The sequence below is a fragment of the Pterocles gutturalis genome, unplaced genomic scaffold (genome assembly GCF_000699245.1).
Source record: "Pterocles gutturalis isolate BGI_N339 unplaced genomic scaffold, ASM69924v1 scaffold8330, whole genome shotgun sequence".
Taxonomy (NCBI): Eukaryota; Metazoa; Chordata; class Aves; order Pterocliformes; family Pteroclidae; genus Pterocles; species Pterocles gutturalis.
This window is the reverse complement of record NW_010143646.1, coordinates 257,907-282,405: the sequence shown is the minus strand read 5'-3', so window position 1 is coordinate 282,405 and position 24,499 is coordinate 257,907.

Genomic DNA, 24,499 nt, shown 5'->3' with positions numbered 1-24,499 from the left:
CCAGTGCTCTAGGTTAATATGACACAAATGTGGAATTCATTCGTCATTCGTCAAAGCTAAGGTTGGGGGTATTTGAGCTGACATTGTCCTTCTGCGTCAGTGCTAGTGAAGACAGAAAATGACACCAAATAAACACTCCAGGTAGAGTTTGTCACATTGTTAATGCTCTGCCATTAATCCTGATGTTTGGTTCGACAATCAACCTTCTGTTTGGTGACGGTTGTCTTTGAAGGTTGCTCTTAGTCTTTGAAAATGCTAATTGTCAAGCCAACGTTTACAGAGGAAGTTGTAAAATGAGAGGTTATTATCCACCGCCCTCACTCTGATGACAGAAAAGGCCACAAAGAATAGTTTTCTATTAAAAGCTTTATACATCTTTGTGGATGGTGGCAAGTACAAACAGATTAAAGAGCTAGTCTGAAAAAGAGCATCATCGGATGGACAAGCACAACAGAGGCTTCACAGCCTGGACTTCATCTATCTGGAAAGATATCCACTCTTCATTTCAAATGATGGACAAACAGCAATTGAAAACACCACTTCGAAATGTCTAGTGGTTAATTAATCTTAATGTTAGGCTTGTATAATAGTTTGGATTCAAATTTCTTTAATTCTCAAACTTCTTCATGCACTGTCAGTCGCCTAAAGGATTTTTTAATCATTTGTTTCCTTTTCCCTTCTATCATTAAATTTCCAATTTTAGCACTCTCTTTAGGGGAATTAAATACACTGAATTCATTTAGTCTCCCTATGGGTTTGTTTTCAAGATCTTGAACCAATTTTTATGGCTTTTTCTGAGTTTTTTTTTTCTTTTCAATAGAAAAGCTTAAAAAAAAAAGCTTTAGCAATACTTCATATACAGATAATTGTATTTCTTTCTTATACACCGAGAACTGGTTTCATTTTTATACTCTTCAGGATGTTTATGCCAATTCTTTTCCAAGACCCTCTAAAAAGCCCAGCAAGTACTAATTGTCATTACGTGATTTTTGCAGTTAGGAAGGTGTAATTGTGATGCTGAATCTTGCAGAGCTGCTGTGCACAGAGAACAAACAGCAGTTGTCACAGCAGCTATAGCCAGGACAGTTCTGACTCTTGTATAGAGCCCAGCTCATACAGAGTTCCAGTTCACAGTTACTGCAAATAATTTCCTTATCGTTTGGTGTCATGAAGACATACAATGTATTTGATACATTGCCTGGTTAGCTGAGATCATCTGCAGTAAATACAGAAACTCTAACCTGGGCACGTGAAGGGGAATCAGCCCGTGCCAAGACTGAATTTAGGCAAGCAGACCCCAAAGTTCATGTGACAAAACTAACCCTTACTTCAGCAACCAGAAACTCATCACAGAATCTGCAGGTATATGGATAAGAGGATTGCTTTTACCCAATAAATGCCTCAGTACATGATATTGTAATTGTAGGTGTGGTGATAACAATTATCCACAAAAAGTACAAGAGCATGTATGAATATTGACCAAAGAAAGAAAAATTAGCACAAAGTAGAAAGTGCAAGTGTTGAGGACAGAGATGTAAGAGCAGAAGCAAAACCAGGAAGATTTTTCTGGGAATGTAGCCAAGGAGGAGGTAGTCAATTTTCTCTAAACTTGCACTCCAGTTAGGGCAACTGGTACTAAAGTGCTCACGCGAGCACACTCTTGCAAAGCAGCCACTTCTTTGTGAGAAATCAGAGACCTTTGCTGTCAGGACTGAAAGTGTGATTTCTTATTTTGTCTTTTCATCCCCAAGGTGGAATTTCACTCACAGTCATACTCATTTATCAGCTATGCAGTAGACAGAGGTAGGCCCAGTGTCACTAACTTTCTGTACATAAGGTGCTAATTCAAAAAAGTCACACGTTTTCAGCACATTCTCTCCATACCACAGCTTTCCCCTCTCTGGAATGTTTTTAGTGCTTTAGCCAAGATGTGATTGCGGTGAGTCAGGTGTGCTATGTCCACTCCTGGTTTTCCATCATCCCTCCAGCATGGGTCCCATTTGTTTAGCTGTGTTTTGATCTCCTAATTCACACCCCAGTGTGCAATGTCCCTGCCACTGAAAAATTCCTACCCTCTTCTCTCTGGCTCTTAGGAGGTGCCAAAGCAAACAGTTAGCGATCACACTACAAACTTCTGTAGATGTTCCAGGAAAAGAGATCCAGCAGTTCCTGCAGCGTGTTAGGAAGGTGATGGTGCAAATACGAGGATGCTAAAAGGATTAGCAGGATGTGCACGTACCACCTTTCTGGAGGCAAGGAGCTAACAGAGGTTGAAAAAAGGACTACAGAGTAATACATGAAGTTTTCAAAGTGCGATACGAATCACATACTGGAAATATTACTATAATTATACCTATTTTACTCCTAACAATATTTTTAATTTACTTTAAGCGTATATATTAAGGACTAAGGATCTACACACAAACCAAACACACAGCAAAGGTCCCGCTGAGTTCAGTGGTCTGACACTGAGTCCTATAACAAGGTTTTGTTTTGGTTTTTTTGTTTGTTTTTTTGCTTTGGGTTTTTCGGGGTTTTTTTGTTGGTTTTTTTTTTTTTTTTTTTCAGACAACACATACGAAACTTGCATGAATCCTCCCAAATGCCTGTGTTATACATGCCATACTCTCTTTGCGTTGCAGGTCCTAATTAGGGGTGTATGACACTAAATATATTCAGGAATCACGTTCTCAAAGTGAAGAAATGCTTAATCATTTAAGCACAGGCTTTCTTAACAAATTCCTTAATTTCACCACTTTGAATTTTACACTGAATTTTGTCAGTTTATAAATTTACACTAGAGCATGCCAACAGGGAAAATAAAAGGAAATAAAAAAATCCCAGACCTTAAAGGCATTTTACCACAGAGACACTGAAAAATAAAGACCATTAGCAAAAAAGTATAATTAAATTAAAATGCCAGCTTGCCAAAGAAGCTCAGTAAATGGGAAATATATCAAACTGTGATAATACAAATGGGCTATTTCTCAACGTGTGAGAAAGTCAATGGAATAAACTCTGATAATTTGCTGGCTTTTTACACACAAGGTAGAGTCATGACTTAAAAGTAAATTGCACAATAACAAACACAATAATATATTATGCACCACAGTTGCTCTTCATATTAACATGAGCATTTTAGGTACTATGCTGTAAGCAAATATTAAATACAAAAATTTGTGGGTTTCGTGGTCAAGGTAACGGGGCTCAATGCTTGTGAATAATGATAATCTTTCTTGTAATTATGTAATTTTATATTTTGATGTCTGTACTTTCCCAGAAATCATTTCAGCTCATTTATTTTGAACATGTTTTAAATTCTATTCACACATTACTGACAGCAAGGGCTTTTTCTGTCCAAAAAGGATCTTTTCATAAGACTATAGTCTTTTTAGAATATGCAGAATTACTTTTGGCATGTAAGTTCATTTTGCTAATTCCTCTTTTAGTGTGCAAATAACCTTTGAAAACCTGACTCTAGGTGTTTATGTGTCAGGACAATATCAAAAATTATCCAGTTGCCGAGTCCCGTGTCAACACTCCCCAGCCACAGGCGGTGGATGCTCGCTGCTCTGCTGCCCTCTGCTGCAAACAGACCCAGGGCTTTGAACTGCTTTATGAAACACTGAAAGATTATATGCTATACGCTTCCCTGGTGCTGGCTTGTCACTTTGAAGTGATCTCTTGCTAGTGTTTTAAGTTACATTTACTTTTCCTAGTGTCTACATTGAGTACAATCACCAAAAAGTAGCATTACGGGTAAGAGCAAAAAGAAGATGCTAAACTATTCATAGGAAAAAAATTAAAACAAACTCCTCCCTTTTCCTTTGCTGCAACTGAAATAAGAATATAATGGTGTCATCCTGCACTGTAAGAGCTTGAAAAAACAAATCTGCAAAGAAACATTTATTTATTTTAAGATGTAAATCTAGAGCATATACTCTCATGAGAAAAGTTGAAATAAGCCTTTTTCTGGCCGATCATACTGTCTCCCAGGGATATAAACTGCTTTATAGGGACACCTGCACCCAGGACCATGTCAGAGGAAAGCAGTGGCAGTAAAGAAGCATCAAAGTGTGCTGCAGAGATGAGATGGTGCCTCCCAGGAGTCCACATACTCATTGGGGCTGTCAGGTCAGGGTCACTGTCTCCCCTTTCTGAAATTCATTGGCCACCAAGGCAGAGAGAAATTAACCACTGCAAATTATTCTTAAAAATAAAGTATTGATACCTTAAAAAGATTTTTTTCCATAAACCTGCTGTGCATTTTAATTAATTTCATTTTTATTACATAGCATGCAATTAAGCAAGTAGAGTTAAATCTTCTCACAGGTAAGCTTGCATTCAAAATGTTAAAAGGAACTGATTTGACCTGTAAAGGGCTAGAATTTAAGCTGTCAAACTCTTGCTTTCCACAAGCAAGTATGCACTTTATACATATTATCTAACTGATTTTTATCCTGATAGACCATAACAGCTCCTAAAGAGCCATTATAGATTATTGTGTAAATCCTTCTTTGTTCACGGACTATTGACCCAACAGTGCATTATGTCCCTAAAGAAGCCTTGATAGTCCATCATGTTAATCCAGCTGCAGGTTAGTTCACCATGTACGGAAAATCTTTACATAATTTTCAATGAAATTAAATAAGAATTTGTCTACACAGATAATTGTGCTCCATAGTGAAATAGTTCAATATCAGAGATAATGTAGAGCATACTCACATACAGAATATTAGATCATTGATTACACTTCTTTGTGTTTCTTATTAAAATTAAATTCAGGCTGTGCAATGAGAATAGTTGGAAGTGGACAAAGCTATTAGCTGAGCTTCAGAGCTAACATAACTACAGAGATTCTAATTTTAAACATATTTTTTAATAAACAAATTGTTCATTTTGGATATTAATAAGCAATTTGAACAGAATTCAGGATATACAACACACATCTGAAAAAACAGAAATCATACTTGTACTCAACTCTGTCACTCACAGCTTATGCCTAAACACAACACTGTCCTCTAAACAGAAATTCTATGCTGTGACCTAACCCAAAATGCAAAAGTTTTAAAAAGTGTTTAGTTCTATGGGCTACATGTAACAGACAGACAACTGACACTTTTCATCTTGTCACTCAGGGCAGATGCTTTGTGACGGATGGCTCTCAGGTGGCACAGGGCTGCAGAGGTGTGCAGTGCGCCATCCGCCTGCAAGCAGATGTGTCTCGGGTTGTCTTGAGCACCAACTGAAATCTCTCCTTTGCATATATAGCCCTGCTATAAGTCCATATTTTGAGTTTTATGGTATAGTTACTACAAAAATTAAACTCTTCAGTGATTTGTACTTCTCTTGTTTACACATGTACTTATCTTTCTCACTGAAACTAACACTTACAGCGTCAGTTCAGCTTCAGAATTATCCAGAAATTAAGTACTAAGTATTGTTATCACAAGTGAGCTAAAATCTTGTTGCTGCATTGCCATTTTAATTCATTGCTCCATTACCCATTTCCCAGTCAAAATACGTTCTATTCAATAATTTTCAAATCTCTTTAAGGAATTTATTTTTTGTGCAACACAGACGTCACAGAAATACTCATTTGCTGAATTCAAATAGCATTTCGCTGCAGACAGTTACATGAGAGGTATAACAAAATATATGGATGGAAACATCCACCAGTTTGGGGGAGAGTTCCTCTCAGTCCTAGTGTTGCTAAAAGAGCAACAGCATCACCAAATCGCTGCATAAAAAAAAGATAGCTTCCTGCTGGTATGTAACTAGAGGCCTAATGGTTTTCCAGGAACACTGGACAATCATTTTATAAAAGTATCCCCTAGGGCAAAATCACAGTAGTTAGCTGTTGCTCCAAGTAAATACATGGGTGTGACAAAGTTGTTTTCATACAGTAAGAATATCCTGATTATTAGGGTAAAGGAAAATGACAGAGCTAGTGGCCTCAGAGGAACATGAGGAAGAAGGGCTGACCCCATTCTTCCTCTTTTCATTCATGGCTGTACCATGACAGGACTCTGTTCCCTCAGGGAGCAGCATGCCCCACGTATCTCCCCATACTTCACACCTCCCCCCATACACTCACCCCTCCAGACAGTGCAATCCAAGAGCCGTCAGCAGAGAGCAACCCGAGCGCTCAGGGTGTAACAGGGACCCTGCACACTGGGGCACAACAGGTTCCTCACAAATTCACTCCTCTCCTTACAACCCAGAGCCACTTCTACACCTCTTCATCACAAGGACGGTTCGTATTGTGGACACCACACTACAATAACTGCAGGTGAATCGTCAGGCACTGGGTTTCATGTCCCATGGACCATTCACTTCAGCAGGGTTCTGAGCAATGTCAGACCATGAGCTCTGCTTTTAATCCATGATAGGAAACATTCCCTTCAGCCTTACACGGGCCACATAAGACCTTATGTAAGACACAGGTATATTCTCTGTTACTGCCTACAGAAGCAGACCATTAATATTTTACAGATTTCTCATCCTCTCCGTTTGTGTAATTTATCAATGCCCAACAGGTCCTCTGCCAGCTATACATTAAAACTATTTTCAAAATATTTCACTGTCAGCCCATGGCACCTTCATTATTTATTAAGATAAGGGACATGATGAACAGGAACAGTAGGTAGCTCGTTTGCTCAAATGTACTTTATGAATCCTCTGAATGCACAGATCTGCTAGGAATATATAGCCCGGAGGTATCAAAGAGTCATAGGTATGATTCATGCAAATAATAAAAATATTGTATGCTTGATGTAGTACCAGCATCATCTGCCTGGAAAGTCTGCTCTTGAATGTATACAAGCAGGACTTCTGAACTCTGTGACTTTATTTCAGCTGTACGTGAATATAAATCAGTTGTATTTAATATAGAGTCTACGTTATGGCTTTTTACAGCATGATGAGTGAACAGTATGAACAGATTAAATGAATCCGTAACTCATGCTCTATTCATTATTATTTTTTTAATGAGTAGTAAAGTTTCTACTTATGCCCCACAAAAGGATTCCTTTAATTTGCCACACACACGAAACCAAAACTGCAAGAATCATTGTCTGTTGCCTGATTAAATTATTTCTTGTTAATTGAGAGAATTACAGCTCTTTTTTTTGTTGTTGACTGAAGAGACTCACAAACTCCAAAAATAAACTAAGAAATTGACACATGAACAAGGCAAATTCCCGACAGAATTTTGAAGTGTGTCTGGAAAGAACCAGAAATTACTTAAATGACTCTCTCACCCATCTCACTCCCTCAGTACTACCGAAACCCCTTCAGCAATTAGCTCAGAGAGGGTAACACGGAAAAGCAGCTTTTAGGACACAGATATGGACCTGAACATCCAAGTCTGCAGAAACATGCCTATCTCTCTCTGAGTGTACTGAGATATTTGTTAAAAAGGGAAGTGCAAACCCAGGCAAAGCAGCACCTGCAAGTACAGACAGACCTGACACACGTTCCTGCCTCCTCAACCCCAGCCCTACATATCTCTCATCCAGCCCTGGAGAAGAAAACCAACTGTGCAGAGCTTGCAGAGGGAAACATCTTTGATCTCACACCAGATGGTGATATACTACCAAAAAACCCCCCCAAACTGTTGGAAAATCAGCACCGTAATTTCCTACTCATAATATTCTTCAACAGTTTTAATGTATTATTCTCTAATTAAAGTTGGCCCAGTTACAGTTAAAGTAATTTCTTATCTATGGATGATCTGTGAACTGTCAGCAGACAAACACTTTTTGCATATTTGATTCTTAAACTGCATAATCAATCATGTAGTATAATTTGTTTTCTGGCTGGATTAACCGATATTATAAATTGTTCTACTTTTCTTCTAGATAAATATTGTTTTGTGGGGAAGCAACTTAGCTAGAAATCTATATCTGGTAGAAGGAGGAAAGTTGTATTTACAATCTATTCATAAGCAAAATTTTATCAAATTTTTTAAATCAAAAACCTGAGAAAATGGGCATTAACACAGTAGAGGTTTCATTCATATTATAATTTATTAACGATTCCTGTCATTATTCACCAGCTCTAAGCATCTGTATGCATAGAAAATCACCTCTTCGATAAGGTAAGGAAAGTCTATCACACATACTTATTTTAATCAAGCCAGCTAGTATTTAATTTTGTATACATTTCACTTAAAAGAAATTTAATTTTCTCTCACAAAGATAATTTTAATAGTAAAATGTAATCATATGTCCATTACGTATGACATTCAATTCTATGTTTAATAGAGCTTGTCAAATTGAAAATTGCAGTTTAAGACGTAATCCTTCATAGGGCCTGTCACATACACAAATCTGCCATTCAATTTTTATTAAGTTATCCAATAATTCCTTAACAGACAGTTAAGCCCTAAAAAAGATCTCAAAAAATTACAAGAGAAGAGTTGAGTCTGCATTGGTCAGAGTCTACTTTCAGAAGAGCTCACCTCAGCAGGGGAAAATCCAAATCCGCAACATGGAACATGATGACTTCGTGCTCATTAATATTACATTGTAGAGGTAGTTACCCTCAAAGGTGTAAAAACCATTATTTGCTCTTAAATCATATTCAGTTTCATAATTTCAATAATTTTAATTTTTTTTCCATTAACCCCAACAATTATTATGATCACAATATTAAAGGAATAGAGACCTCGCAGATTTCAAAATTATCCACTGCAGAGGTCCTAGCAACTGAAGGCATGACAGAATAAAACAAAACATAGCACATATAAAAGAGATGTTGTAAGGAACAGCAAGGCAACAGCTTCTTTAAAGAAAGTTGAGCAACCACCTCCTACCTATGATTTTGCTAGACTAGGTTTTTGATGTTGCCCAACCAGGTTTCTGAGCCAGGTTCCTAGCTGGCGTACCTCAGAATGCCACTGAAGGTAACAGAATTAGAAGTACTGTACTGTACTACACTGTACTGGGATACTCCCATCAATGTTTATTTAGCACAGAAACTTCCCAAAGACTCAATGCTAAAGATTACCACATTTCCATGAGCTGCACTTGAAGAAAATCTCAAGAATTAAAAAAACCAACCTACCAATTTTAAATTGCTTTTGTAAATTTCTATCTCATCCTTTTAGGTTGGTTGAAGTACCCACAACACTGGAGTACAGAGGCAGGGACAGAAGGAGGTGGTGGCTTTTTTCTCTAGTGATGAATGGAAGCCTGACTACAGCAGTGATGTACGCTATCTCAGTTGCTGCAGGGGTTAGATCACATTAGAAGAGGAATGTGCAATTGAACTGACAGAAGGCGAATGATTAGCACTGGACATCAGTCATTTGTTTCAAGGCTGTAACACGGTAGAAAACTCTGGGCACCGGTATTCCTCTGCAGGATTTCGCACAGGTCAATAGATCTGTTCTTAGGCAACAGAAGTGGTTTTGTTCATAAAAAGTCATGAGTTTTCCACGAGCAAGAATTACATTTCGAAAGAGTCAGAAAATCTGAAAATGTCAAAAAACCTGTAATAGTTTTTGGCCCAGAGCTTGGCTACAAATGCAGGATTATTCCTAAATCATCTTGTGGATTGTCCGCTCTATCTAGCAGTATCCCAAGGGAGATTACTTCAGACACATTCCCACAACTGATGTATAACACTGGTGCTGATAATCAACCAAAACTTTACCTTTTTTAATACCTTCCTGCAACTTCTAGCTATACTCTCACTTGCTGAGCAATTCCTCTCCTGCCTTGCTGTGTTAACACTTCATATACTTGTAGATGGTTATCATACCCTCACTTTATCACTGCTTAGGCAAGCTCTACACTTTCAGGTTTTTTTATCTTCAAGTCAATTCCCCTAGTCTTCAGATTTGATGTCCCTATTTAGATACTAACTGCAAAATTTGATGTGCTAAATTTCAGTATGCTTGAAGGAAAGAGTAAAAAAGGTATTTGGTTAACGCTCCACTTAATTTCTAAACATGCTCTTATTTTGCCTTTATAAAGTCTGGGTAAAATATTCAAACTGTATGTGTAAGTGACATTTTTTTCTCTTTATTAATTGTTCATAAGCAGACACTTTATTATACAGTTTGGTTCATAGTTCAAAATTGTTTGTTTACGTTAAAACATGGATGAAGTTTACCAGCACAAGTTGTATTCAACTGAAAGTACTGAGTATTTGATATTTTTTATGTTATTCATATGTGTGGTCCCCTAGACACAGAATATAGAATTACTTGGTCTCCATTTTCACAAGAACAAGGTGGAAAAGACTTGAAAGAAATCACTGAAGATGCTTAAATCTCTTGACTCTTACAGTAATCTGAGAAGTTTAAACTGTTACTGGCCATATTCCAGCAGACTGTTTTATACAAAATCTTGAATACATAGCATCCCTTTGGAAACATCAACAACTGTTCATAAATAAAAGCAATAATAAAATGGAGTAATTGGGATTAATTTCACTTAAGATGCAATGTTATCTGGAAATGTTGACAGTAAAACACTGTAGATTATAACGCACAATATGGATACATCTTGATGTGGTTATAGGTTAGTTTAGGTCTTGAATTAGACTTGCATAAAATGCACATTGTTTCATAATTGTGAGCTTTATGCAGATGTAAAATCCAAACCACTGCACACTAAGCAGTGTTTTCTTTAGATGCTGCAATTACAATGTTACAGCCATTAATATTACACCAGCTGCCATGGAGAAAAGTCCTGAACTGTGAATCCTCAACAGGGCTCCAGCCAGCCGTTGGGATGCACAGAGTGCATGTGATGCTCTGGAGGTCTCCAAAGTCATTTTTCACCTGTCCACACAGCACAGTTCTTGAATTTGTCAGTCTGGCCCTCTCTCAAGCAAAAATGTGGTTAAGGTTCCTGCTTGGACCTGCTCAAGAGTGCTCTGGGAAGGCTGCTGGGGTCAGGGGTCTGGCCAGGGTCCAGCAGAGCTCTTCAACAGGTCTCTCCTGTTCCCAGAAGAGAGGCTTTTGGGACCTGTCTTAATGGGAAAATCTCACACAAAAACCAGCAAAAGTGGTAACAAAGCATCATATGCTTTTGGTGAACGCTATCTCTGATGACAGAGAACAGAGTCGTCTGGAGCATTAACCAAATACCTTTCTGCTCTTTCCTTCAAGTGTATTGAAACTTAGGACATCAAATTTTCCTGTTAGTATCTAAAGAGTGACATAAAATCTGAAGACTAGGGGAACTGACTTGAAGAGAAAAGATAAAAAACTTGGAAGCAGTTCACTTATGATAGTGAACAACACTGGAGAAAGAGCAAGTCAAATTTTCATTTTTTAATAAAACTCAAAGCTATACCTCAACTTCTCATGCACGTTCACTTGAAACAAGCTTTATATGAATAAATATCTATGGAAGACAAGAGAGTATACAGAACTACATGTGAGAAATTCAGATTGAGTTTTTAATATCTTCAGATTGGAAGAATCTATTTATGATCACATATGTTTCAAATTGCTCTGTTTAAGTATTTAATGGCAAAACATCTCATCAACATGATCAAATTCTGTTAAAATTATTTTCATTAAGGTTATATTTCATATCTGAATATTAGGATACTTTGTTCCTTCAATAACCTCATAGATGTCTGTCTCCAGGAAGTTTTGTAATGCATTTTACATAACAAAAACCATTTTACTTCACCATTACTCCTTTTTCAGTCATTCTCCTGAAGAACAGTTTAAGTGTTTTAACAGCACAAGCTCAAGTAAATTAAAACTCTGCCCTGAAAAGGCAAGGATGCTTTCAAAGAACCCAACGGTTTGGATAGACGCACCAAGGTAGCTGTATTACAGAAGGCATCATCACTAATGGAAATTGCTTACGGTTTAAGAGAAAAAAAAAATACAACCAAGTAATAAAAGATCTTCTTTTTAGGGTATTAACTGATGTGAATAAAAATAATTTGATAGAATTTCAAAAGGTAACTGACCACCTTTTTTCAGAATAACACTGCGCTGCATTGTTTCTTCTCATACATCAGTGTAAAGCAAGTCGCATCAGTATAAAGGGCTGCTGCTGGACAGTTACTTATGAGTCTTGGTACAATGAAAACTGTGATAAACACACTGCTTAGTAAATCTAGACAACTTTTACTATAAAACCAACAAAATGCAATGGACCAAACTTTAAAATCAATGAGGTAAATGCAACTTTTGTGGCACAGAAGTTTGTATACACAAGCTGGTCTCAAAATCTTGATTATTGCAATCTACCTTTAATAGGTATTTTGAGATTTAAAGTAGAATAACTTGCATTAGAGCAGAGTAGGTTTGGAGAGATCATTATAAAATCCCATTATCATTGCTACAAGTTAGACTATTTGTCATCACAGAAGAGATGACAAGCTCAGAAATACTACATTTGTTATTATCAGATGATAAATGATATTCCATTAAAGCTGCAATACATCATCTGCAAAGCTGCAAAGAAGATATCAAACCTATCAGTACTTGACTTATAATTTAATTTTCAAAAGCTGTCAACTAAAATTCCAAAGGCTAAGCATTTTCATTTTTAAAGTTCATCTTATTTATTTTCCTCATCTGTTAGTCTAATTTTTTTGATATGGCAAAAATAACTGATTATGTGCAAGGTATAATTCTTTTTCTCTTGATTAAGTAATACATCAGGTGTCACTTATGTATTAAAAATATATGACAAATAATAAAGCAAAAGAGTAGTGATGAACACACCTTATTTGGATTTCTTTTTATTTTTAAATGCAACAGTAAAGGGTGGGTCAGTCTAAAAATATTTTGATTATGTTTAATTCCAACTAACATGAAGTCTGAGATTTTAAAATTTCCACTTTGAATTTTATTTTGTAGAAATAGAAAATTAAACATAAATCTATTCAAACTGGTACTTGGCAAATCTCTGTTTAGCATCTAAACAATGTTGACATTCTAAATTCCAGAAAAATACTAAAAAGCAATTTGGGCTGGGGAGCAGCTCTGCAGAAGGGGCGCTGGGCTCCCCGCAGGACAGCGGGCTGAGCACAAACCAGCCAAGGCCCTGGCAGTGAGGATGGCCAGCGGCATCTTGGCTTGTGTGGGCAGGACCCCAGGCAGCAGATGGAGGGAACTGGGTACAGCTAAGCAGGGGCATGGGGTGCATGGGGAGGTTGTGCAGCCTCCGTCCTTGAGCGTTTTCAAGCCTAAATTAGACAGAGCCCTGAGGAGCCAGGTCTAAGCCCACAGTTGACTCTGCTCTGAGCCAGAGGCTGGACTAGAGACTTCCTGAGGTCCCTTCCAACCCGAGTTTTCCCATGATCCTATTCCTGTAGCACAGAAACACAGCAAATAAAAAGCAAGAAGCAAGCCCTGTGTGATCCTTGCAACTACCATAGCTCAAAAAAAACCCCAAAACCTCTTTTAAAAAAAACCTTCTTAAAAAACAATCAAAACTCCATGCTTGTGTCTTTAAACAACAATATTTTACAGGACACTGTCTACAAGTTATTTTCAATTCTGAAAAATACATACAGTCTGAAATTACACAACTGATGCAAGTGTTGAAAGTGACAGCCTGTAATTTGATTATTCATTTTATGGATATTTCAGTGGTGCCTAGGTTCTTTATATTTCTTAGAATATTTCTAAAGTCAGGGTGCATCACAAATGATCAGAATATTTTTTAAGGCTAGTTATGCACAGCACATAGTGAAACCATTTAAGCTAATGCTATCCCAGTTTTTGCAGTATGTTACTGCAAAGTGTGTCTACACAACCCTCAGACACCATTGCAGCCTGAAACCCATTTTTAAAGTAATTGGCTAAACACACTTTCTGAATTGATATATTGTCTTAAAGTTTGTGCTTCTTCATTTATTAATTTAACATCAACTTATAACAGCATCAAAGATTGTCAGGTATGGTATCTTGTGGCAGTAAATGAAGGGCACCAAATGAATGCCAGGAAGCAATTCAAAGTAACTGAGCAGCTAAAAGGCATAAATTTGCTATTTGCTCTTTGATGTTCATGCTTACTGTCCAAGGCTGCCCTACCAAGAGAGAAACAAATCCACAGCCCTATCTGCACTTGCTCTTTGCCTTCAAAAACACCCAGCTCCTTAGAGAATTTTCCAGAGTTCAGCAATAAGCAGTGTAACAGCCCAAGCTGGCCACAGGGCAGTTTATTTGCAATTAAAGCAGAAAACAGAATGAAAGTCTAACAGGCTCATTGTAAATGAGATCCTCTGTGCTGTGTATCATAGAAACATATGATTAAGGATACTAAATACTTTATTTGCCAAAGAGCAGAAGTGACAGGGGTTTTGGAAATACTCTTTCACCATTTTGAAGTGAAAATTAAACTGACCACTCTTTTTCAACCCTAATGCAGATAATTCCTGTAACATCACTGTGTGCACAGGGCCATGATTGAGGTGATGTATTCAAATTCAACACCATTTTTTTTAAATTAAGAAAATCCAATTTATTTTTTTTTTCTCTCTCTCTGCGCTAATCTTTCAGAGTTTTATTCACCTGTCTGGATCTGGCAGCAGTTGTTCTGTTCTTCATATCCCAACTTTGTGCAAGTTTCAGGCAGGGAGCTTTGGTTCCCCACACCAGATCCAGTTTAACTCCCTTTTCAATACTGCCACCTACAAGGGAAAACAATATCTACCAAGTTGCTTTGAAAATGTTGCCACCGGCATTGTGTTGCTCTGATCACATTCATCTCTGTCCTTTTTTTCAAATTTGATTTTAAATATTTACAACATCATACATCTTACCCTCCCGAAATTACTAACGAACTGTTACTGTCTGTGAAACCTGCTGGATGAGTGATGGCCAACTTAAAAGGGAGCATCAATGTTTTATTTGTGAAATATAAGCTGAAAATAGTCTGCAGATTCCTTTTTTATTGATCTTCTAGCTTATGGAAAGGTACCTTATGTACTTAACAAAAAAAAAGACTCCATTGTGTATTACAAAATATTAAAAACCTTGAAGTAAGGAAGTAGATCAACATGTAATAGTCACTACCTTGAGGTAAACTATAGAGAAACTAAAAATTTACCAGATAAGAATAAAGCAACTGTAGCTGGAAATAATTTACTTGGAGTGCAGAGGCAGATTAATGAAGAAACTAGTTGTAGAACAGTTTAATAAAATGAGTTTAAAAAAATACTTGTGAACAGTGTTTCCACAGCTGCATACAAATTCTAAGACTAAGAAAACAGAATAGTTTTCAACTTCATCACAGAAGCAAATTGCAAATTCAGATTTGACACAAACTAATTTTTACATCCTTGATACTGTCGTTGGTCATGGTTTCTCATTTTTCCTGTGAGCACCAATGATAATCTTGCAATGACTACTGCCTACCAGAGGTCTTAGTGGTGTTGCTACTAATTGTACCTGGAAGACCTACGGAAGTGATTTAAACCAGCGTGCAGAGCCATAGAGTGAGCTGTATACCAGCTCAATCTTTGCAGGGTGACTGTAATAGTTGCCAGAACACGAGCAGCAAAAAATACAGCTTTAATAAGTGACAAACAGAGGGATACAAGGGATAGAACAGTATCAAATTAAAATGAATGAACTACTGCTCGGAGTACTGCCAGGGTGAAAAAGGGAAAGGTATATAAATGGCAAACAGAGGTATTTGGGTGTGAAATAATCCTTTCACCTTAAAGAGAGGAGCAGAGATGGCGTCAAGGGAGGTATCGCAAACTAGACTGTATGCAGAAGAGGAATCAGTTCAGATGGTTTGTTGATTCTTTTCAATCCTCAGCTTCAAAAATATTACAAAACCCATTAAATATTGTTGTATAACATTAACATAAATCTTTCAGTTATTGTCAATATTACAAGAGAATACAGGTCTGCTTTTACTATTGAATATATCCATATGCAAGGTAAATGCACTGCAATTCGCATACATGTATTCTGCATTTGTGCATATGAAGTATACAATACGTACATATATATATACACAAAGCTGCCATATGCATCTTCATGCCCTATAATCTCTCTGCTCCCCTGCCATATAGCAAGATGCAACGGATCTGATGAGCGATATCTGCAAAAAAAAAGGCACTTTTAATTTTATTTTGGCCTGTGAATTACGAGTGCTCAATATTTGAGCTGTTCAGATTAAACATACTGTTTTCCCAGTTGGATGAACATAAATCTTAGAGTTATATTTCTAGCATAAATAAGATTGTAAATTTGAATTCTACATTTCCATAGACATGTTTTAGCAGTTGTTTGAGGTTCACTGTTTACCCAAATGTTTCTGACAATAAATTAATTTGCTAGAATATTTATAAGAAGCAGATGTTCAGCAAACTAATTCTTTTAAAATATTGAACAAATATTCATTTTCCCAAAGCTCAACAGTTCTTACACGTGAACTCTAAACAGATCAGCATATCTTGCTAACATAGTGAATTAAGGACTAGGTCCATGGCTTTTTTTTTTTTTTTTAGTGGAGAAAAAGAAAAGAAAAAAACAACTAAAAAAGATGGCAAACTCTTTCTTCTTTAGGCAACAACTGCTCCCTTCTGATAGCAGTATCAACCCAGAGTGTTGAGGATACAAGATTGTGTAGCAGCCTAAGAGCCTCTGCAAAAGTGTTTTATCAGAGCACAAGGAGTGAGGAGACCAAGATCTGCCCGAATAAAGCTGTCAAACAGTCTAAAAGTGAAGAGCTATTCTAAGTGACCTGCACTTCCTAATTTCTAGTCCATAAAAGAGAAACCGACAAGGAATATAATAATCCCGTTTCTTCATCTTCATAGAATACTAGTACACGCCTGCTGTTTTTCAAAGGAACTCAAACCTTTGCTGTTTTCACATGAACCCAAGAGCACCGGGCAGCCAGCCGCTGGCTGGGAACCCCCATCAGCAGTTGCCCACCACCTGGGACTGGCCACGTGGGAGCTCCTACCCAGGCACCCAGACCCCTCTCCTCTCCTGGCCAACATCTGGAAAGCAGGACTTCTAATAGGACATACACATACACAGAGCTTTGATACCATTTCCCACTGTGGATTATACTGCTAGTAGAACACTAGATAATATTAATGACTTAGAAAAAATCAAAACCAATGATAATAAAGAATTCATGCTCGTACAGTGGTTATCCACCACTCCACGCCTGGATTCCAATGTGGATTTCAATCCCACTATTATTTTTAGTGTCTTACAAAAACTTAACGTCAGGTTTTCCATAGCAATGCTCCATCAGAACCAGAGACCCATAGACCTTCCTACCCTTTTCAGTTCTCATCAGTATCCTATTGCAACTTTCTGTATTAATAACATGTTAAAAATGAATACCTCTGTCTATTTCTGACTTATTTTTTGTTTAACTGCATTAGAAGCCCTTGTTTGTACTAATGTAACATGTTAACATGTTTTTAAATTCCTTCAACTTTTCCTTGGCAAGGCGGGGAAATCTGCTCTGTCATCTATCCTAGACAAAAGAACGTGGAGAATTGGGGAATTTTCTTGTGTGTGTTGAAAAGTGTTTCTTTTCAGATATTGGAAATAGACTGGAAGCTGCTTTCCAAAAAGACAACGGAGTCAATATCTCAGCCCCCTCCTTCTGCTATTCCCATGCAGATTACTGGCTCATCCTTTAACATAAACTCTGTGTTTGCCTGCAGAGCTCTCATTACCTTTGACATCATTTTTGGTCCCAGAACATCTAATTTGCAACTCCAGAGTACACAGATGGGAAGAGAGACAGTACTTGTTGCCTTTGAATTATACAGAAACCAAATTCCATTGTTATTACCTTTGTTTCTCATCAATGTGACAAGAAAAGAAAGTGATGCTTTTTGTAATGCATCTCCAGAACACTGTGAATTGTGATCCATCACTTCAAACGGCACTTTATATTCCCAGTGTAAAAATGGATGAAAAATATTTTTCCTGAGTATTTAGAATTATGTATCATAATGTTCTCAGCTCAGATCCCAGAAAATGTTGTTGCAATCAAAGGAGAAAATACTCATAGATTAAAAAGAAAATATGGTCCCTCCTACTTCCTCCATACCATATGAAGTGATAAAAGCATCCCACTGCACCAGGGGAATTTAGACACTTAAAGATATTGATACCTCAGTGGATTAAATTCAGAATGTTTCTGAGCTGAAAGGATCTCCAGCAGTCATTTCGCCGCATGAGCCTCTCTGCTGACTTGGATATTAAGTGTGTTAAAATCCCTGCAGGTTTGGACATAGGTGGAAATCCTCCTGGGGGATCCTGACATCCCTGTGGAACTGGTGAATGGGTTTAGATTATGCAATAGGGTATTTGGAAAGGAACTCAGAGGATTAATTTCCTTGAGGACTTCTTATAGAAGTATTATGACTTCTACTGAAGTAATATGATGGGATATTGATTAGAAAAAAAAGGATTTATACTTTGGCTACAGATATAGACTGGCTGGTAAAGTTTGATGGGGAAATCCTACATTTATAAGCCGTAGATACACACTGGTACTTACACAAACATCCTTTCTTTACACAGTTTCTCTTTTTTTTTTTTTTTCTTCCCCCCTCTAACACATGCACACAAAAGTACCACCAAAGTATTAGCTACATCTTGTAGGAGTTTAAGAATTTTGTAGCCTCTACTTCGGCTCTTTTATCTGTTTCAGATTGTACAGATGAAAGCGATAAGGTCTTTCCATCCTTTCCAGCTGTGCTGCAAGGAGTCCTTTGGTGTAAAGACATTGTTCTGTAACTCCTGCAATCCATTTTTGATATTCTGGTGTTAGTGTGTGAATTCTCTTGTACCTCTTGCTCATTAAATATCTTTTACATAAAACATTTAGCTTGGGTTAAGACATGAAGTCTCAATCTTTTTTTAAGTTTCATTACATGGATTTTAGCCTCCCCCTTGTCCAGCCACAGAAGAGGTGAAAAATACTCTAAATCTGAATCAAACATGACACAAATTTGTGTGCCAACTTTGTATAGGTTTATTGTGTGTCTTCTGCAGAGACAGTATCTTTTTCTGTCCTTTACTGCAAGCCTAGGATTTATTTTGGTTAAAGAAACCTATAGGGGTTCCTCCCCCACCTTCCCCATGTTCCTGCAAGATCAGGAACCGGGACATTTTCCACAGAGACTGGAGAACCTTGAAAGGCTGTGTCTTCCAAGGGTTATGATTACTATGAAATACACTGAATGTCAACTCTTGAGTGATACTATAATACAATGATACTACCTATTATATTTATAACTACCAACACTCCCACCTGGTTTTGCTCTCAGAAATATATTTTGAAATTAATAACATCATTAATTTCTAGGCAAGCTTCCAACGTGAAAGTAAAAACCACCAAAATGCAAAGCAAATGCTCAGGGAATCAGAGAAAATAATGCAACCAACTCTATTTACAGCAGATAAGCTAAAATTTTAATATTCTCAGTGGCTATTAGGAATGTAAGAGAAGAAATAGAGATTTCTGACTCAACACTAAATGACTGAAGATTCAGAAAAATAGGCCAGAGTATAACAGAACCAGCCATGCACACAGCTGCCTCAGTTCCCTTCAGAGGGATGTATTTCCTTTTTTGCCAGACTTTTATATTCATTACCAATTTCCAGAAATGCTACAATAAACATTCTGAGCTTCAAAGGTGAGTCATGAAGACTTCCAAATGCTTTCTCAGGGAAGCTTTATTTTCTTTAATGCTGCTGCTTGTCTCGTTTTTTAGCTTTTTTTATCTGGTATGTAATCAAGTACACCATGGCAGGGAGTGGAAGAGGTGAGCCCAGGAGGCCATTTTAGAAAAAAGCCTGTGGCCAGAGATATCAGATGACTGAACATTCAAATTAAAACCTCTGCTTTTGAAGGGCTTGCGATAGACGACCTCCAGCTTTTCTCATTCCCATGAGCTGAATGACCCTATGACACCTTGGCCGTTTCTCTGCATGTGCCACTTTACAGAGAAAAAAATAATTACACAAGTACTATTGTTAAAGGTGTGCTGCTCACCAGCGTATGCCTCCAGCATCTTTTCCATTCACTCATTGGCAGAAGCTTAATGTTGTTACTGAACTCAGACACACGGGAGCCTCTCTTCTGTTGAGGTTTGCCTTGTAATTCAGTGCTGATTGTCAAAATGCTAGCCCTGCTCGGGACAGGAAAGTCAGGAATGGCTAATCGCTTCCTTTAAGTGGGGAGAGGCTGAACTGTAGAAAAAACTTTTGGAGAAAGCAAGAAATAAACTGCAGCTGTTCAGGTGTTTCCTAGTCTGTTTTCATCACAGAGCAGACAGATCCCTATTGAACCTCAGTTCAGACTTGGAGCAACACGCCTTTTCAGAAACGAGCACGTACCTTTTCTGAGTCACACCAGCCCTGGAAGACAAGTCACAGGGAAAGGGCACCTGCTCCTTCTCTTGGGTCCTTACAAATGGCAGGGTTAAGGATGAGTAGTTCATCCGTATCTGAGAACTAATTATGTATTTAAAGTACAAAACCGACCACTCTCGTCAAAGCTATCTGAGCAAACCTGATCCCACATCACCTCTTCTTGTACTATATTTTTCACTCTCTTTTCTTTTCTCTCTCAGGAGTGGCAGGAAAAACAAAAACAAAAATCAGTCAAGAACCAGGCATAGTTGCAAAAAAGGGGAGAAGATTTAGGCTTCTTTTAAATTAATGTTAACATTGCATGTCACACACGGTAAGTATTGCTAACTGACCATGCCCACTTATCACTTTAAAATACATAGCAAATACACAGCAGAGATTATCTAAGATGCAAGGGTCAGACAGAGACTGTCATTGCATGTGTCAAGCTGGTATTAATAAAGAGGATATTATAAAGTCTTAAATAAACATTACTGCAAAAATTATACATTGGCACATAGAGAAAAAAAAAAAAAAAAAAACAAACAAAAAACCAAAACAAAACAAAACAAGCAACCAAAAAACAAACCACTCAGGGGAATGTTTTACTGGAAAAAAATATCCCTAACTAGATTTTAAAGCAGATTTTAAATTTTTATCACATGCTTGACAGACTTTGTTTTGAACATAACTTTTCCTGACCTCCTTCCCCCAAGTACCCATCAGAATCAGACTGAGGACCTTCAGATCTCACCAGAAGCTTGTGCTTCCCTTTATTAGGTAGTGCAGGTTTTACGGGCCAGATTTTCAAAATACTAAGAGCTCCCTTTCCAATGACTAAAGGGACAGGCCTTTGAGGACACGAGGCTAATGTCACCAAGACCACTTAGGCATTAATCTGCCTCTGTAGGTATTTCTGTACCCTGGCCTCCGCCTGATCACCTGACAGCCCTAAATATCAGTACTTGCTAACCTAACTTTGTCCAGGGTTAAATCTGATTTAAACACCAGATGTCAGTGTTGTGCTTATGTTACACAGAACTTGGTTTGGAACATGTCCTTGTTCTTTCCCTTACGAAAGTTGTATGACTAAACCAAAAGATTTTAGAAACTTTTAACTACGCTGTCTCACACAACGTATTACATAATTCTGTCTTCAAAAAAGGACCAGCCCCACTGGAGCAATTGGCACACCAATTTCAGCAGAAGCATTAGGGCTTTGGTGTGACACAAATTGGGCACATATCCCACTTCTATGAAAACACTAAATAAAATAAGACTTTTAACTACTTTCTCTCTACTTCCATAAGGGGAAGCCGTAAGCAAGGGATTATTCTAACACTTGTTAAACTCCTGTGTGATATCACTGATTGACAACTGGTCTCATCAGAGTGGATTTGCTCCACAGAACCACTCCAGCTCTGCAGAGCTGCTCTCCTTCTTTCAGTAGAGGTCTCTGTTGTGAAAAACATTCTCAGAGGAACTAGAGAAAGACCAGAAGTTAAAACCGTGTCAGCCTGTTAAACAGATGATATCTCAGTCCATGTCTACTGAAGCCACAAAACCCTCACTGAAGGAAAATGGAAATAGCATGTCATGAGCCACATAATATGTTTTAATTTTGTAGCTTGAGAGCAGTGACCTGGCTTCTACAGAGGAGCCCAGTCTTCTATCATTTTAACTTTCACGCTATTTTCTCAAATGAGAGGAAAATATCCCAGACCTCCCTGTTAGTTTCTACCAAAACCCCAATTCAATGTGAATTTAAATACACACAGAAATCATTGTTCATGCCACACAAATGTTGAAATATTTTTTGAATTGAGGTTTCAGGATAAAATAGACATTAACCAACATTGTCTAGAGAAAAAGCTATGAAGTCCTGGTATTTTGGGGTTATTAGGTAACCACACAGCATGGCACATGTGGATTAACATCATAGGCGCTGTTTCTGGCTTGTTCCACAAGATGGAGTAAGAAGATCTTAGCTGCCAGAAACACTCGTTGATTTAGTAACTAAATTTATTTCTGCAGTGATTAGATCTGATTCAAAAGTATAAGCTGATATAACAGAACTGCCTTTGAGCTTTCTCACATAAGGAGATATTATCCACCAAACTCACAAAAGTGAGGCTGATACTGACCACAGACTGTATTTTCCATAGATGTGTTACACAGTTCAGTCAAAAGCAATATCCAGTTTTAATATCTGTAAAGGATGTTGGCATATTCAAATAGTTCTAGCCCAAGGGTGACTAACAGGTGACTCAGCAAGAAAAAAAAAAGAACTAAGACACTTGTTGCCCAATATTTGGTGAAACAAGGAAAGAAAGGGAGAAACAACAGACAATTATATAACATAATGTTATCATTTGGGGACAGGTGGAGGAGTAGAGTGTGAGCTGTGCATGAAACAAGTGTGTAATAAACACCCCTAGGAGTTTTCATGCCACTTGGGAAGGAAAATGAGGTGTCTTTAATGTTTTCTCTCCTATCATCCAATGCTTTTTCACTGAAAAAGGAAGTGGCAAGAGAAGTCTTAACACAGAAACATAACAGCTCCCTCAGGGACAGGCAGCGGAGAGAGTAAGAGGAGAGTATTAATATCCCCTACGATGCCAGCAGTTTTCTAAATCACATCCAATTAAGGTTTACATCAAAAGCAGGTATTACAGCAAGTGGAATTTACCCCTTGACTCTCTCCTCTTCCCACCCCTTCCATTGCCTTCGCTGTGGTGCACAAGTGTCTCTAGCTCAGAGAAAACACAGCCAGATTGCATCAGCTGCAGAAAGAATCTTTTCAACCTCTTTTTTTCAAAACAAACAAAACCAGCCTCCTCCCAGGCAATTTCTGCTGCCTTTCATGTCATTCATACTTGCCACGGATTATGTTGTACAGGACTCAAAGCCTAATTATGTTTCTCTCCCATACACACAAACATCATCCTGGGAGCAAGCAAGAAGACCTATCTTGAGAGTTTCAGTAGAAATAAAAGTAACCATTTATCAACCTTACCTCTTCAAATGCAGAAGAAATCCAATAAAGATTTACATTTCCTTTTATATTTGATGAAACCAAGCCTTGGAGACAGGCAAGATTTTTAGGACTCGTCCTCTATACTCAGCGTCCACCTACTCTAAGCTATCATGACTCCTACCTTAGAGGTGAATAATTGCTCTTGGAGGTGAACATGGTTGGCATACATAGGCACGTTATTTCTGTTGTTTTTCTCTAACTGGGCAGATAGCCAAGGAATACTTAGATCTATCTTTTACAGAAGTTTGCCTGTCATAAAAGTAAATTGCATACTCACCTGTTATCAGTTGGCCATGTTTTGGTTGCATATTTTTGGTGGCCATATTTTTAACACAAAAAAAGCATCAGTAAGACCTTTACGTTCTAAGTTACAAAAAGTACCATGACATAGACCACAAACAGAACTGACCTGGAAACCCAGGGACTGTTTTTTGCAGATGTTACATGTGAAGAGTGTTACGAAAGGGCTTCGAAGAGTTATCAGATCAGTACATTTTACAGGGAAAAGGTAAATCCAAGGCTTTAGGGATATATCTCAAGCATGATACAATGCTAATCTTCAGGTTATTAGAAGAATCCATTGATTGTATGAATGAGGCACAGAAACTGTGTCATTTATCCTACGGAAAACAGAGATGTACACATGAACTTTTGAAAGAAGGAGCATCTCAGGTGGAGCTTGGAAGGTTGCTACCAGTTTAAGTGCCCAAATGTCTATAATTGGTCTCTGAAGAGTTTTAAATTCCTAGGTTATGTCACAAATTACATGTTATTCCTTTCCTTTAGTAGCACCTGTGAAATCCTAACAGCTGAACAGGTTGTCAAATTTAGACTGCATCTTTTCCCAGTCTCTTGGACTATTTTTATGCTGCCATGAGTTTTCCACATGCTTTGTGAATAAAAGCAAATGGAATTAAGATGGATTAGCCACTTCCTTGGCAGCAGGTATTCTAGAAGAAGCAAGTGTAACAGTCTACTTAAACTTCATTCAGCTCTTCCTCCTCGGTGAATCCACTAAGGCCTGAGTGTGTAACTGGAGACGAGGACTGCCAAGGCATGATGGCACTAGCCTGGGGTTCTTTTATGCTGATGATTCACAATCCTGTCATGCTTCAGTATTA